Source organism: Aotus nancymaae, unplaced genomic scaffold (genome assembly GCF_030222135.1).
Source record: "Aotus nancymaae isolate 86718 unplaced genomic scaffold, 86718_ANA_hifiasm-v0.15.2.pri h1tg000033l, whole genome shotgun sequence".
Lineage (NCBI taxonomy): Eukaryota > Metazoa > Chordata > Mammalia > Primates > Aotidae > Aotus > Aotus nancymaae.
In genome coordinates this window covers 10,208,085-10,224,251 of record NW_026988447.1, presented here as the reverse complement: position 1 = coordinate 10,224,251, position 16,167 = coordinate 10,208,085, and the positions used below count along the sequence as shown (strand labels likewise).

The following is a 16,167-nucleotide window of genomic DNA, read 5'->3' as shown; positions in this document are numbered from 1 at the left end:
TTTTCATTTACTGTGCCTCCTGGTAGACTTTCTGACTCAAATGTGCTATTCACCTATAGGGCTGAACATAGTAGCAGCCTTGTTAATTTCCCCATTTACCCTATCTGTCAGCAGATCTTGCAGAATATGACAGATAAAGGATGACAGCATTGTTGCTACCATCTGGTAATGGTATTTCATTCATAGCCAGCCCTAGTTCTTCATCACCTCACACACTCCCACCTCTTGATCCTAGAAGTCTCTCCAGTAGATTCCTTGCCTTACTTCGGAATTTCATAGACAATGTGAGGACCAAATCTTTTAAACATCCAAACCATTTGTTCAAGATGTCCCTATTGCCTATATTGAATAATAAATATTCAAATTGCCTATTCCAATGAAAATTTTAAAATGTTGTATGTCCATATACTATTTTTTTTTCCCATTTTTCAAAAGAAATATATCCAGGTGGCCTGAAATGGTAGAAAATTTGCTATTCCAAAATTTTAGTTGTTTTCCCTAAGGTTGTTTTTAACGTAGTATGAGAAAAGCCTAGAGTGAAATCGGTGCCAATTCCAGTTAAACCTGTTAATACTCTTGGGGCTATTGGTAGAAGTCCAGTGTAATCAGCTTTGCAGGTACTGATTATTCCATTCCTATTGACAGTGGGCAGCTTTTATCTCATTAGCCTATTCGTCAGGTCTTAGAGGAGAGGCACATGACATCTCTCAGGCCATGAGTACCTGTCCTGAACACATGCATTCCCACTTACTTATGAACTCATGAGCTAACTAGGCATCTACCCTTTTTTTCCAATCCCTTTCTTATCTGACAACAGTATTTTCTTGGTGGACATCTATATGAACCAATTTAATTCTTTCTCTAAATTCCTGTAGAGAATTCCATATCTGAATGCTCTATATGGAGTATTGTTTTTTATCTTGCAGTTGTCTACAGCTCATTTGCCTCATCATATAGCAAGTCCTTTGGCTACAGCTCAAGTCTATAAATATGCAAACACTCTTTAAAGGGTCTGAGCTTAATTCCTCTTCCACTTTTAATTAACAGCTCTCAGCAATTTTCCCTGTGTGAACTTGCCCTTCCTTTCTTTCATCAAAGTTATACCACCCACTGGGCACATTGTGGCTGCTTCCCAAATAGCAATATGGCTCTAAGGTTGGGAACTCCCAACTAGTGGCCAGAAAGCGCACTTTTCCTCAGTTGGGAGAGTGTAAGGTTCTTCCTACACAGCATTGGAAGCAAGGAGTTCCTCTGAGGTCACAAGGTCTGTGTGCAGTGAGGCAATCTATTCACGTACACAATATAGCCATTGAACTTTCTCACCCATTCCTTGTCTTCTTGCTGTTCTTAATATACCACTTCCATTTTAAGAGTCGACTTTGCTGTACAGCTCTTTCTCTGTTAGAATACTTCTGTGACATCAGCTAAGTCCTAATTGGTATTTCTGGCCTTAGATTTATCTGACCCCATTTGTGGTGGGTGACATTTTGATTAACATCCAATAACAAGCCAACAAGTATCTTTCAAGGAGACTAGAATTAACAGCTGTCTTAGGCTGTTCTCAGATCTAGAACCTGAGAAGCCTTTGTTGGGTAGCTTTAACCAAATTTGCTAAAGTGTCCAGTCTGTGTATATTCTGGTTACAGATATTTCTTTCTTTTTTGAGATGGAGTTTCGTTCTTGTTACCCAGGCTGGAGTGCAATGGAGCAATCTTGGCTCACTGCAACCTCCGCTTCCTGGGTTCAAGCAATTCTCCTGCCTCAGCCTCCCAAGCAGCTGGGACGACAAGTGCATGACACCATGCCCAGCTAATTTGTGTATTTTTAGTAAAGATGGGGTTTCACCATGTTGACCAGGATGGTCTCGATCTCTTGACCTCGTGATCCACCCACCTCGGCCTCCCAAAGTGCTGGGATTATAGACGTGAGCCACCATGCCTGGCCAGATATTTCTAATGTAATTTGAGCATTTAGGTCTTCAGAGCTAAGTAGGGCCACTTGTGATACCGCTTTCTGTAACTCTTTTAATTGTTGCTTCTGCTCAGAGGTCAATTCCAATTTAGATGTCTTTCTAGTGACTTTGTGATTAGGAGCCAATAGGATTTCTAGATAAGATTGATTTGCTAAAACCCAGAGAGTCCTGATGATCACTGAGCTTCTTGTTTATGGACAGGACCTGTGAGAAATAATAACTGATTTCTTGTGGCTTTAGAAATCCCCAGAAATGCCACAGACCAGGCTAAATCTGAATTCATCGGCCAGCCTCTATTTGTTTAGCCCTTAGTTTCTCCTGAGATTTCCCATCTGAGGAAGCAATTATAATATCTTTTGTTTAGGAGTTTAACTTATTTATGAAAGTTTTCAGTGCCTTCTTTACACTATTGTATTGTGCTGGTAAGTTAAAATATTCCTGTAACAAAACTGAAGGTGTATACTCCATATGAGGGGAATGCAAACTATTCTGGCTGGACTTCTTCAAAACTGAGATTGGCAAATAAGGTTTTGGCCAGATACATGGGAGCATATGAGTTTCCCTTTCCCCTTGCAGTTCTTACATAGCCTTTGCATATCAGGTATACTGAATGAATCAAAGGGTTCACTATATGGAATTCTAACTTTTCTACTGTTAACCTTCAGGAACTGTCTACCTAATATACTAGCTAGACAGGACCAATAAAAGGGGAATTAGTGGGAATCAAAATTCTCACTTCTCCCATTTCCTTAAACAAAACAGTAATATCTCATTGCCCTTCTGGGTTTTTATATTGCTTAGTGTTTTCTGCTGGGGAGAGCTCAAGCAATTCCAAAGTTCCTGTTTACTGAGGCCAATTGAAACTGGATCAAAGGTAGGCTTAGTTTACACCCCTTGTGAAAAGCATACCTGTTTCTCATTTACACATAATATCTATTCCAGTTATGCATGTAGTTAAAGACAAGGGGGCCACAGAAGAATGTGTCCACTTCCAATTTCCAGGTTGTAGTTTCATCCATACCTTCGTTTCCTTCACTAAGAGTCTGAGTCTCCATATCCTCCCACTTTCGACCTTAGGACTTTCAGAGGACCATCCCGGTCCCCAGTAGGTCTGACTGTTTTAAGCAGCGAAGCTTCAGCTTGTGCTCCACAGTGATCAGGTTGAATCTGGGATCTCCCCTGAAGTAACATCCTTCCTGGGTCACTCTCCTTCCCTAGCTGGCTTCTGTCACTCCTTAACTAGTTTCTCCCAGGCTTACATTATAAGTTATTTGCATTTGAATCTTTGGCTCAGGTTCTGCTTCTAGGAGAGTTTGGCTTAAGATACTTGGTTACTAATCTCCAATTTCTTTCATCTTTCTGAGTAACTTTTATGTCTTAGAGGAGAAACGGCAAATAGGTGGTATTTCGCTACCAGGCTTCCCCGACTCCCGCTGCTGTCCATTATTAGGTGCATTGCACATACCCTGGCACTGTTCCTGCTGAACTCACACACGGCTTCAGAGTTCTCTACAATGTGCTCCAGAAAGTTACAGGTCACCCTTAAATGTTTTAAGTTCTAAACCTCATTATAAAAACAATAGCCAATAATAATATTAGTTTTAATCAATCTCCCACTCTTAGTGATCTAGAGAATTTCATATACAAATCAGATTAAATCTATGCTATATTCTTTGCTGCACTACTTTTAAGTGAGTGTACGCTGACATTTTATTCCCCAGTAAGGAGTTTTAAAGGAATTCTCCAGCTATGTGGTCAGAGACTAACAGCGTAATATTTTGCTGTATGGATCATATTGGAGTTATCTTGGAACGTTTATGAGTTTACTTGGAGTGTGTTTTGTGTTGAAGGTAAGTGTATTAAAAGATGTGTTTTTTTACCTTCTGTTCCTAGAAAAGACAACAGCTTCCAGTTGGTTTCTCTGATAACCATTCTTTAAACAGAAATTCTCCTGCCCTTTTTGTCATCATGTATCTGTTTAATTCTTCTTGTTTCTTATCACAGTCTGTATCTATTTTGTTAGTTTATAAATTAATTCCTTGTTGGTGTCTGTAGTTATAATGTAAAAAATATTAAATAAGAATTTCTTAAAAACAGGGACCACAGTCTGACTTGCTTGACACTGTATCTCCAACAGTCCCTTGCCTTGCTAATAGGAGGAATTCAATGAATACATGATGAACAATTTAACAAGGAATCAAAGAATAGGAAGAGGCTTGTATGAGGGATGTTCTGCGAGGTAGCTGGCACATGTGAGTCAGAAACTGAGGATCACAGCTTCTTTCTCATTACCATGATTTTATCATGCATTTATGTTCTAGAGCAGCGGATCACACATGGTTTTAGGAGTTAGACGCAATTTACTTTTATAGCCTTGTCTATCACCTACTAGTTCAGAGTTGCTTAAAATTTAAGGACTCAGTTTGTTCCTCTATAAAACAATGTTATGCCTAAGAGGGTTGCCATGAAGATGAAAGGAAGTGAATTTTTAAAACATCCAGTGGTTGGCACATAGTAGGTATTAAGCAGAGATAGTTATTCCAGAATTTTCAGCATCCATTATGTTTTCCTTTATATATCATAAGAATAAATGGAGCAAATTATCATTACTCTCATATGTAATATAATTATACTCACCTGTGTGAACACAGAACTTAGCTGAAGAATGAAACTTTGGCTCTAATATGAGACATAAAAGATTGGAGATCATCTTGTCCATCATTCCCTTAGACAATTTCAAGATTTGCTGTTCTTATGTCTTAGACTCCTTCCCTGTACAATGATTTTAAAAAGTACTGAATTTGAAAAGCTACTTTAAACTTCTAATGGTCAAATGTAAATAGATAGTGAATGGAAAATACCATTTAAAGAAAGCCAGAGATGGGATGCCCATCTCTGTGATGTGAGTAGCTCCTTCAGACCCAAATTCTCTTGCTAATCTGTGGAGAAACTGAGCTGCATAAATGTTATTCCAGCTCATCTTGGGCTTCTCCTCAAGCCTCATCTGGATCATGACTGGAAAATAGGTAGTATAACTGTTTTTTAAATAATGTTTACATTTGCAGAAAATGCTGTTTGAGAAAGCTGGACATTTTAGTACTATCCCTATCTATTTGGCCTTTTATTAACTCCCTATCTATTTGCTTTTTCATTCACACTTGAGGTTGCTTAGAAGCCAGGTATTTTGATTTTTTTCTTTTGAGACGGAGTCTGGCTCTGTCGTCCAGGCTGGCTGGAATGCAGTGGCATTATCTCAGCTCACTACAACCTTTACCTCTTGGGTTCTGGTGATTCTCCTACCTCAGCCTCCAAGTAGCTAGGATTATAGGTACCTGCCTCCAGCTCAGCTAATTTTTGTATTTTTAGTAGAGATGGGGTTTCACCATGTTGACCAGGCTGGTCTTGAACTCCTGGCCTTAGGTAATCCACCCATCTTGGCCTCTCAAAGTGCTGAGATTATAGGCATGAGCCACTGCACCCAGACAGAAGCTGGGTATTCTAAAGGTGGCCTTTGCTTGAGTTCAGTATTGTTTTCATTGTAATATAATAACATTTTTTTTCCTCTCATTAGTTTCTACCTTAAAGAAGGCTTTGGGTTTGTATAGAAGCATTTTAGATGAGTAATGTTTTTCTTTTTCTCTCTCTTCACTATTTGGAATTTAAATAAGGAAATTATTTTAGTATTTTGAAATATGCCAAATGAAGGGGAATTTTAATTATTGATGTCAGTTGGAGTGTAATACCGATCAAAAGTATAATAAATAGAATATATGATTTCCACCCTCAATTGTAAGTAAGGTCACAGTACCCTTATTTTACTAAATGAAGTTAAATCTGACTCTGTGCCCTCACATTCCCAGAATGGAGAGAAATTCAATTTGATCATGTTTTTGAGAGATCATTCCCCTTCCTAGGGTCACATGACAAACGAGAGAACTTTGTAATGCCCAGAATATGAGAGGAAGAACTACATTCTGCAGTGCATCAAGTTGTTGACAAGACGCTCATTTTCTGAGCCGTATGATCATTCAGACGTGAGCAGCTCAATCCTTCCATGAGAAACATGAGCAGAATCCTAACAGTACCATGGCTGTTAGTATTCTCCATCTCTCCAAGTATCCACATGCCACCCCATCATAGGTTCCAGTGGCTCTCAAGTCCATATTTCTCCATGTCTTGTGAAGAACCACATCCCCCACTACTCTTAAGGGAAAATAAAAGGTCAAAACCAAAATGAACAAAACACCCATCTCTACTCTTGACCTCAAAAACATTTTTCAGAAGTTGAAGCTCTTTTAGCCTTAACATTCTCTTAACCTCAGAACCACACCCTTCCATTTATGACAATTTAATTCAAAGTTTATTATATCTGATCTTAGAAAAAGGTAATCCTTCTTCCTCTAGGACTCAAAGTCCAGCAAAACATTTCAAAAGGGTTGAGTGTGAGAAGGAAATAGTTCTCATTCTTTAAAATTCTTTTTAAGAGCAGGATCAAAACATAATATTATTTATATCTATAAATTATCTCACCACTAATGGTACCAGGACTTCTTGACACTAAAAATAAGCTCTGTAATGCATTCCAGTGGAAAGTAATGTTTACAGTGCACCTGAACTAGACTTGTGTGCATAGTCAGACAGGGGCATTGTTCTAAAATTAATAATGATTGGTAAGATTATATAAATTTATAATGAATTTTTCAAAATGTTGGGGGGTTGGTGAGACTTAATTTCAGGTTTCTTTGTTTCTGTAAGTAGCTTTGAGCCTTGCATGCAGTACAATGTACTCTAAGTAGAATTTTTGCTTTAATGTTACCATCTGAAAAATATCTCTTGGTTGCAATTTTAACACATTCCTCATAGGTGATATAAAGTACAACACTGTTTTATTACCAGCATACCAGTCAGTACACTGCTGTTTAAGTTCTGAAAAATAATAGACAAACAGAAAACAACAGGACAACAAAACAAACTTTGTGGTCATTTTGTGATCACATAAAATTTTGTTCACTCTGATTTTTTAAAAAATAGCTATCTAACCATGATATATTTTAGCATCGTTGCACAAAAAAACCTTATTATTGTTGCCAGAAGGAGAGTGCTGAACAATGATATTTGTGGGATAAAATTTCTATTATGAAACTCATTAACAGACACAGAAATATTTATGAAGATATAAAACTGTTGGAAAAAAGAAGACATTCAGTATAGTTTAGGATTTATTTGGACCTCAAACTACTTTTATGACCTTGAAATTCTTCTAGGTTGTATGTGGGGTAGCAAATGATGCTATTCCATGTGGGTCCACAGAGTTTATATAATGTGCAAGGAACACCTTTGAATTGAGACTGACAGGCCTTATAAGTCGATTTGATCACTTAGATATAATTTGCAGTGAATACTACATTCAACCTGCATAGCAAAGTTACACTGAAAGTCTGTATAAAGGAGAGGGTTCTGTCCTAGTAATACAACCTTGAATATCAAACCTCCATTTTAAAAATAAGTAGTTTACGAAAGCTATATTCACAGCAAAAGATATATAAGTGATCAAATCCATTTAAAGTTGTTTCTATCTAAAGTAAATGTGTTTCTGCATGAGTCACAGAATTTCTTCTTTATTAGAATTAGCCTTATCCCCGTCCCCCATATTTATCTGCTCTAAGGAACATTCTTGTTTTTCTCTTTAGCATCCCTTTCTCATTCCCCGTCATTTTGAAACAACGCCGACACATCTCACTAACTCCCAGCTGTAGTGGTAGGTCCCACATAACACTGCATTTCTTTTCCCCTGATGTAAGTATTGGGTTAACAGTGGCCACGTGAACTAGGCAAGCCAGCTAGATAAACCTCAGGAAATGCACTTAGAATACTGTAGCCAAAGCACTCTCTCTACAAGTGGTGTAAACACCAGTTTCTACAACTGTAAGAGGAATTAATCTTAACCTTAGACTAAAATGTATTTTTAAAAAATCAGTGATTGTAGTGAACTGGATCAGCCAAATTCTGCTATAACTCTGGAATTCTAGTTATATCAGTCAATACATTTATGTTACTGTTAAGACAATTGGAGCTGCAATTTCTCCTGTTTGCATAAAACTTCACAGACTTAGTAACCAAATTATCCTTTTTAGAAAAGGAAACATAAAATAAAATATTTTCTTATAAATGTTAGTAAACAAGAGGAACAGAAAACATCAGTGGTTGCCAGGGGCCAGAGGAGACTGAATACAAGGGGGCAGAGAGGAATGTTTTTGGTGATGGATCTGTCCTGCCTATCAATTGGTTACAAAATCATACATTTGTCAAAGTTCACAGACTAGACACTAAAAAGGGTGATTTTACTGAATGTAAATTATAAACCTTTTCTTTAAAAAGAAAAAGAGAGATCAAGGAGCTAAACATCTACCCTAAGCGGGGTGCTTATAATAGTTTTTGTTTGTTTGTTTTTTGAGAAGGAGTTTTGCTGTTGTTGCCCAGGCTAGAGTGCATTGGTGCGATCTTGGCTCACTACCACCTCTGGCTTCTGGGTTCAAGTGATTCTCTTGCTGCAGCCTCCTGAGTAGCTGAGATTACATGTTCCTGCCACCATGCCTGGCTAATTTTTTGTATTTTTAGTAGAGATGGTGTTTCACCATGTTGGTCAGGCTGGTCTTGAACTCCCAACCTCAGGTTATCCACCCATGTCGGACTCCCAAGGTGTTGGGATTATGGACATGAGCCACTTCGCAGGACCAGTTTTCTCTTACAGACAGTAAAAACAAGTACCAGGGATTTAAAGCAAAGGACAGTAAGAGAGAGATCTTCAATATAAAGTTTCAAAATGTGAGTGTGTGTGTGTGTGTGTGTGTGTTTTAGAACAACATGCTTATACAAGAGGTAAGACTTGCTTTTGTATTTGATTTGATAATTCGACTTGGAATTTTTCAATGGGAGTGTCAGCATGATTATTATTTAAATTTCACAAAATTTGCAGGCAGTAAGCAAGGCCTTAGAGCCATTGAGGGCTTTAACACTAGTTCTATAAAGCATATTACTGTAAAAAGATGTACATATTCTTAATAGAAAAGTATATTCCTTCATAGTAGAAAATAGTATTTGAACAAATAGTCAACTTTCCTTAAAAGACAAAAATTCATACTGCTTATAAACTATTTATTTAGCTAAAACTGAATCAAGCTCTTTGTAAGAACTGATTCCAAAATATACATATATGAAAGTATATAACTAATACGTAGAAGCTCTTCAAAATCTACTGTAAATTAAAAAGTTAAAATTGTCCTCACGGCCTGGTATGGTGGCTCATGCCTGTAATCTCAACACATTAGGAGGCCGAGGAGGGTGGATCACCACCTGGATCAGGAGTTCGAGACCTGCCTGGCCAACACGGGGGCAGCCTATCTCTACTAAAAATACAAAACTTAGATGGGTGAGGTGGCCGGTGCCTGTAATCCCAGCTACTCGGGAGGCTGAGGCAGGAGAATAGGTTGAACCCGGGAGGCGGAGGTTGCAGTGAGCCCAAATCATGCCACTGCACTCCAGCCTGAGCAACAGAGCAAGACTGTCTCAAAAAAAAAAAAAAAAAGAAAAGAAAAGAAAAGAAAATGGTCCTTGCAGTTTGGAGCTACAGCAGATCAGCCAGCAATGGCTATAGGTATCTGCTGCTTTCTTGGTGCCTGAGCTGCAAAGCGGACCTGTCAAGGAGGGGCTGCTGTCTGGGTCACTTTCCCTCTGGCTGCTTGTGGCGTAGATGCAGGAGGAGCTCAATCTTGGCCTGGAAAGAATGCCACGCACTGGAAGTCTGTGAAGAAGTAAAGACAGTGAAGGTGCGCAAAGTTGTATTTACTCGGAGGCAGTGGAGCGGGTCCAGGGCAGTCCTCCTTTGCCAGGTTAGTTTTTAAAGCACTTTTTTGGTTTAGGGTTCAGCTTTGCATGGTCACTTTCATTATCATTGTCATTCTTCTCATCTTCTTCCCTCTTTTCCGCTTTAAGCATTTTCGGGTATTTACTAGCTGAAATCTTCTTTTGCAATATATCTGCAAGAAACTGAAAAGTTTCTGATTCCTCTGCAAGGAATCACTGAAAGTCAATGTTTTCTCTTCCTTCCAACTGCCATGTCTCTACGAATAGGGGGCTAGATATTGAACAGAGTTCCTCCTTGGCCGTGAGCACCGGTGCCTCCTGGTTGACGCTGGACATCTCAGGGGAGCTTTTCAAGATGACACGGATATAGGACAGGGGCAGCCAGAGGAGCCGCTGCTTCCCACGCCTTTCTGTGCCCAGGACCACCTCTGCCATCTTCTCACCCCCAATGGGGCAGCAGCCTGCGGTGGTGCAGGGAAGTGGCTGACTGGCCAGCCAGTGTGTGCCGGGCCTGTACAGCATATTACTACACTGAATACTGTAGGCAATTGTAACACAATGGTATTTGTATATCTAAACATATCTAAACATAGAAAAGGCACAGTAAAAATATGATGTAAAAGATAAAAATGGTGTATAGGGGCACTTCCCACAATGGAGCTTGCAGAAATGGAGGGTCTCTGGGTGAGTCAGTTTACATTCACTGGATGAGTGAATATAAAAGTCTAGGATATGATTACATATGATCATAGACTTTATAAACACTAGATTTAGGCTCACTAAATTTCTAAAAAATTTTTTTTCTTGAATGATAAATAAATTCATCTTAATATATTGTTTCTTTTTTACTTTTTAAACTTTTAATCTTGATTTTATGTGTGTGTGTGTGTGTGTGTGTGTGTGTGTGTGTGTGTGAGACAGAGTCTCACTCTGTCTCCAGGCTGGAGTGCAGTGGCGTGATCTCGGCTCACTGCAACCTCCGCCTCTCGGGTTCAAGCGATTATCCTGCCTCAGCCTTCCAAGTAGCTAGGACTACAGGCACGTGCCACCACACGCAGCTAATTTTTGTATTTTTAGGAGAGATGCAGTTTCACCATGTTGGCCAGGATGGTCTCAATCTCTTGACCTGGTGATCCCACTGCCTTGGCCTCCCAAAGTTCTGGGAGTACAGGTGTGATCAGTGGGGCCACAGTGCCCGGCTGAAACTTTTTGACTTTGTAAAAACACTGGGCTTAAAACACAAACGCCTTGTACAGCTTTTCAAAAATATTTTCTTTTTAAAATATTCTTCTATAAGCTTTTATCTATTTTTAAAATTATTTTTACTTTTTAGCTTTTTAAACGTTTTGTTGTTGTTGTTTTTATTGTTAAAAGTTTAACAAAACAAAGACCCAAACACACACATTAACCTAGGCCTACACTAGAGTGAGAATCATCAGTATCACTCTCTTCAGTCTCTTCATCTTGTCCTGCTGGAAGGTCTTTAGGGACAATAACATACACGGAACTGTCATCTCCTGTGACAACAATGGTTTCTTCTGGAATATTTCTTGAAAGACTTGCTAGAAACTATCTTACAGTTAACTTAAAAAAAAAATAGAAGGAGTAAATGCTAAAATAATAAAAAGTACAGCGTAGTAAGTACATAAATCAGTAACATAGTTGTATATTATCATTATTAAGTATGATGAACTATACATAATTGTACTTTCATAAAACTAGTAGCATAGTAGGTTGTTTATATCAGCATTACCATAGACACATGAGTAATGCATCATGTTACAATATTACGGTTACAACCTTACTAGGTTATAGGAATTTTTCAGTTCCATTATAATTTTATGGAATCACAATGTTATATGTGACCTATTGTTGACTGAGAAATCATTATCTGGTGAGTAATGGCACATTTGCTTATTCTTTCTTTGTGTTAACAATTATTGTTAGAAATGTAATATTTCTTTCTAAATTTAGACTATTCTGTCTTTAATAGTGTTTGGTTTGGGTTGGATATTTTAGAAACTCTTAAAGATAATTGCTCTATTAAAATTTTTTAATAAATTGTCTTTGCCATATTCCAGTAAAAAATTACTAGAGAGTAAATTTTTTATGCTTCTTATCGGTCTGTGTTGGAAACAATGGCAGATTCCTGGCCTTTCGGGCTACCTCATTTCTATCAACAAAGTTACATAATAGAAAATGAATTCAGAAGGTCAGAGAAATGTCTAGTCTGGTCAAGTAGGAAAGGTAACCAATTCTCTAAAAACTGATCTCAGCAGTACAAACTGTATTCCCCCAGGTCTTCACGGTCTGTGTTTTCAAAACGTGTCATTTAAAAAATAATATTTAAAAATTTACTGGCTTTTGACACCTTCTGCAAAATACAGTACATTAGCCCTTCCAAAATTTATTTTCACACATCCGTGTGTCTCTGAAGTGTTCTCACATATGTTCCCAAAGGTTTCCTCCAAGATTCTTCAGTTCTCTTCCCCCATCGATGTCAGACACTTCTGAAACTATTCTATGGCAGAACCTTTGCCATTTCCTGATGCAAGTGCCATATGTGAGAACATCTAGTTACTTTCTAATGTTTCCCGTAATATAGTCTTATCATTATCCAAGCAAATTTGGGGCAGAGCAGTAGGGGGTAGCAAGTATCTAAAATGGCACAAATTGTGCCATTCTCTCTTACAGAAATTCCAGCAAATCAACTCCTCCATTATCTTCCTATCTCTCTAAAGTGTTAATCAGGGGATTGGAACCCAAGTGGACAGATAGCACACTCTTCTTCTCTGGCCTTAAAACAAACCATCTACCAAGCCACCGGCCCACTAATCATTGCCAATGAAAGCAACTTCGTCTCCCTCCTATGTTTCTATGCAACTCAACTCTCAGTGTCTCTGCTTAGCAGTTCATCTCTTATTCTAACAGTCATCTGAATCTTGATTAAGCTTAAGAAAGTATGGCCTATGTGTACTGGTATATTTGTACCTCCTCTTCGAATTCATTCTCTCCCCTTCTCCACCCTGCTTTTTGCTTTAGGTGGCTGATCTGTATAAACTACATCAACAGGCTTCCTCCACTCTGCCTTTCAGTTGACCTATACCAACAAGGAGCCTGCAGAAAGGAGAAAGCAGAGTGAGGTCAGAATAGTTCCCCCTCTGGCTTCCTTCCTGATAGGTGAGCTCAGGTGATCTGAATGCTTTCACCAAAGGTCACTGTATCTCTCTAGGTGACCATCTCTAACTGACCCTCTCCTGTATTCAGGGACTGAACTGCTTCTTCAGCCTAAGGATGTCAACAGCTCTGCTGCTAGTAACCTTGAATTATTCCACCGACTTTTATGGTTTCCCTCACTTACACATATATTGTAAGTAAAATATTCTTGGATCGGACTGTTTGAATATGCCATCTGTTTTTGTTTTCTGTGGGGACCCAGACACAGAGCAATTGGTATTGCAAGTGGCCCTACAAAACAGGACCTCACAGTAGGATTCAGAAGAATTATGTTGCTAGAGATATACTCCTTACAAAAAGAGGGGATGAGACATGGGAAAATTCTGGCAGATGAAGGCGTCATGATTACCAGCATTCATTTTCACTGATTATAGCATAGGATGAAGAGGGACTTGAGGGAAATCAGGTTGCACTTTGTTGTTATGAAAATAGTAGTGATTTTAGATACTGGAGCTATTCAGCTGCTTATTCTGGTCCTAGAGAACAAACACAGGGAATATGAGAAATTAAAACCTGTGAGCATGCAATTAGGGATATGCACGGGAGAAGTAGAAAGAGTCCCTGAAGTTTCGAATGAGTCCCTCCTCTCCTGTAATAGAGAGAAATTTATAACTTGTGGGAAACCTGAATTTTCTTTTTAAGTAAACGGAGTTTCCAGTGCCAATTAAATGCTCTACTACACATCTCTAAGGTAATGGTATTGGTGGTCAAGGACTGAAATTGTGACACACAAATTAAAGACATTTATTTAGACTTAGATAAAGCTGAGAGGTTTAAACTTCAAATTCTCCCAAATTTCTGTGCAAGCAGAAACAAATCTTTTAATTCTCTTAGGGAATAATCTCTTATCTGAGGGAGAAAAATGAAAACTGAAAAAAACCTGATTACATACGGGACAGTTGCTTCCCAAGACAAAGCCAATTCTTTCCCACTCCAACATCTCTGATTGTCTCTAGGTTGAGAGTAAGAGCTCGATACCACTTTATTGAAAGAGGTACAAAGATTGTTCTGGATGTGATGGTCTCTATAGCACATTCAGTTAATACATATATTGAAGAAACCATGCTAATTGTACCTGGTGAGCAAAAAATAACAAGTTTCTCAGATGCATTAGTAAAAACATGTGTGACTGCAGTGGAAGATAAATCCCTCAGAAGTTAGAGGTCTGCCTCACAGGTGAAGTTTTTTAAGTGCCCAATAATCTGAGGCTAGTACCTTATACCACGCATCACAATGCTTGGTAGGCTTCTTTGGATTACGCAGGCAATATGTACCACATTCGGGCATGCTGCTCTGACACATTTATTAGGAATAATCTGTAGGGCAGATAGATGAACCCAGAGAAATAAAATGTAGCAGCAGGTTCAGGCTGCAGGACAAGCTGAGACTTGAGTCTTGAGGTTCAGTAAACACAATGGTATTGGAAACAGCTGGGGCAGACAGAGATGCTAATGGAGAGCCTGTGGCAAGCTCCGTGAAGAAAGTCACAAGACAGATGCCCAGTGCTTGAGGTCAGACCTTGCCCCCCTCTGCTGGCAATTCTTTTTCATTTCATTTCGATTATTTTTCAGTAGCATCTGGGGCCGGCCACGGTGGCTTATGGATGTAATCCCAGCACTTTGAGAGGCCAAGGTGGGTGGATCCCAAGGTCAGGAGTTTGAGACTAGCCTGGCCAACATAGTGAAACCCCGCCTCTACTAAACATACAAAAATTAGCTGGGCGTGGTGGCATGTGTCTGTAATCCCAGCTACTTCAGAGACTGAGTCAGGAAAATAACTTAAACCTGGGAGGTGGAGGTTGCAGTGAGCCGAGATTGCACCACTGCACTCCAGCCTGGGTAATAGAGTGAGACTCTGTCTCAAAAAAATAAGTAGCATCTAACTTGCCACTTGGCCCGGGTATATACTTGAACTTCTGTTCAGAGGATACCACATAACTGCAACCTGATCTTGCCATCCTGAAGAAATGGGCATGTGTGATCCATTTTATCATTAAATTTGACATGATCATCAATACATCATTGTAAAATAGAAATAGAATATACAGATCTTGGCCTTAGCAGGTCTAGAGGACACAAATTGCATAAGATGATAGCTCAGATTTCCATTGTACCTTTTCCTACAGCCTTGCTACCTCTCCTTTAACACACATTGTGGCCTCTTGTGTCCCCTATTCTCCGTTACTTTGGGAAGTTGGGGGAAGGACAGGCTTGGTTTAGGAATGGTTATGCATGTTGTATGAGCACCAGCTGGAAGTGGATGGCTGCTACACAAAACCTCACCCTGGAGTGGCCATGAAAGACACTGGTAAATTATATTAGATGGCATATCATGTTTTTCAACTTTATATGAAGTGAGAAATTGCCTAAATCCAGAAACATATGGACAATGACTAATGGGTTGGTTAGCTGCCAAGGGCTGGAAAGAATAGAACTGAACATTTGTGGTAGGGAGATGTGAGACAAGTATATGGATGTGCATATAGGGTGAAGACACTTATGTCCTTCACTGATGTCCATCAGAGGGACAATCATCTTGGAAGAGACTCTTAATCATGAACAAGATGGCCCATCCTGTGGAAGTCGGGTAAGCTCTTTGCCCAGCCACACTGTTGTTTTCTTTGCAAGTCCACATGCAAAATGGCTTTGGCGACAGCAGGGATTGAAGTTATGTCTGAGGTCAACAGCGAATTCTTCTCATTGCTAAGACTAAACCAGCTAGGGCCATTGCTGATTTGTCAATTTGCCAGTAGTAGCAACTGAAAATTTTCTGATGGAAAATAATTAATGACATGGTCATGTTGGAAAGGCTCATCAGAGAGAGGAAGTGCTTTGTTCTTACAGAGTAGACACATTCTGGATGTGGATTTGCCTTTTCTATACTCAGTACTTCATCTGGTACTGCTACTACTAATTAACTTGCAAAATTTATTACCGTGGAATCTCTTGCAATGTTGCTTCCTACCAAGAAACATATTTTAGGGCAAAGGGACTATAGTAATGGATTTATGCCCCTGAAATTCACTTATCGAGCTATGTATTCCCTCACTCTAAAGCAACAAAGTGATGAATGTTAAGGATATTAAGTCCAGTAAT

At 39.1% G+C, this 16,167-nt stretch overlaps 1 pseudogene; it reads right to left on the bottom strand.

Moving 5' to 3' along the window:
- Positions 1 to 3,323: 3,323 nt before the first annotated feature.
- Positions 3,324 to 10,270, bottom strand: LOC105714571 (chromatin accessibility complex protein 1-like; annotated as a pseudogene).
- Positions 10,271 to 16,167: the final 5,897 nt, after the last annotated feature.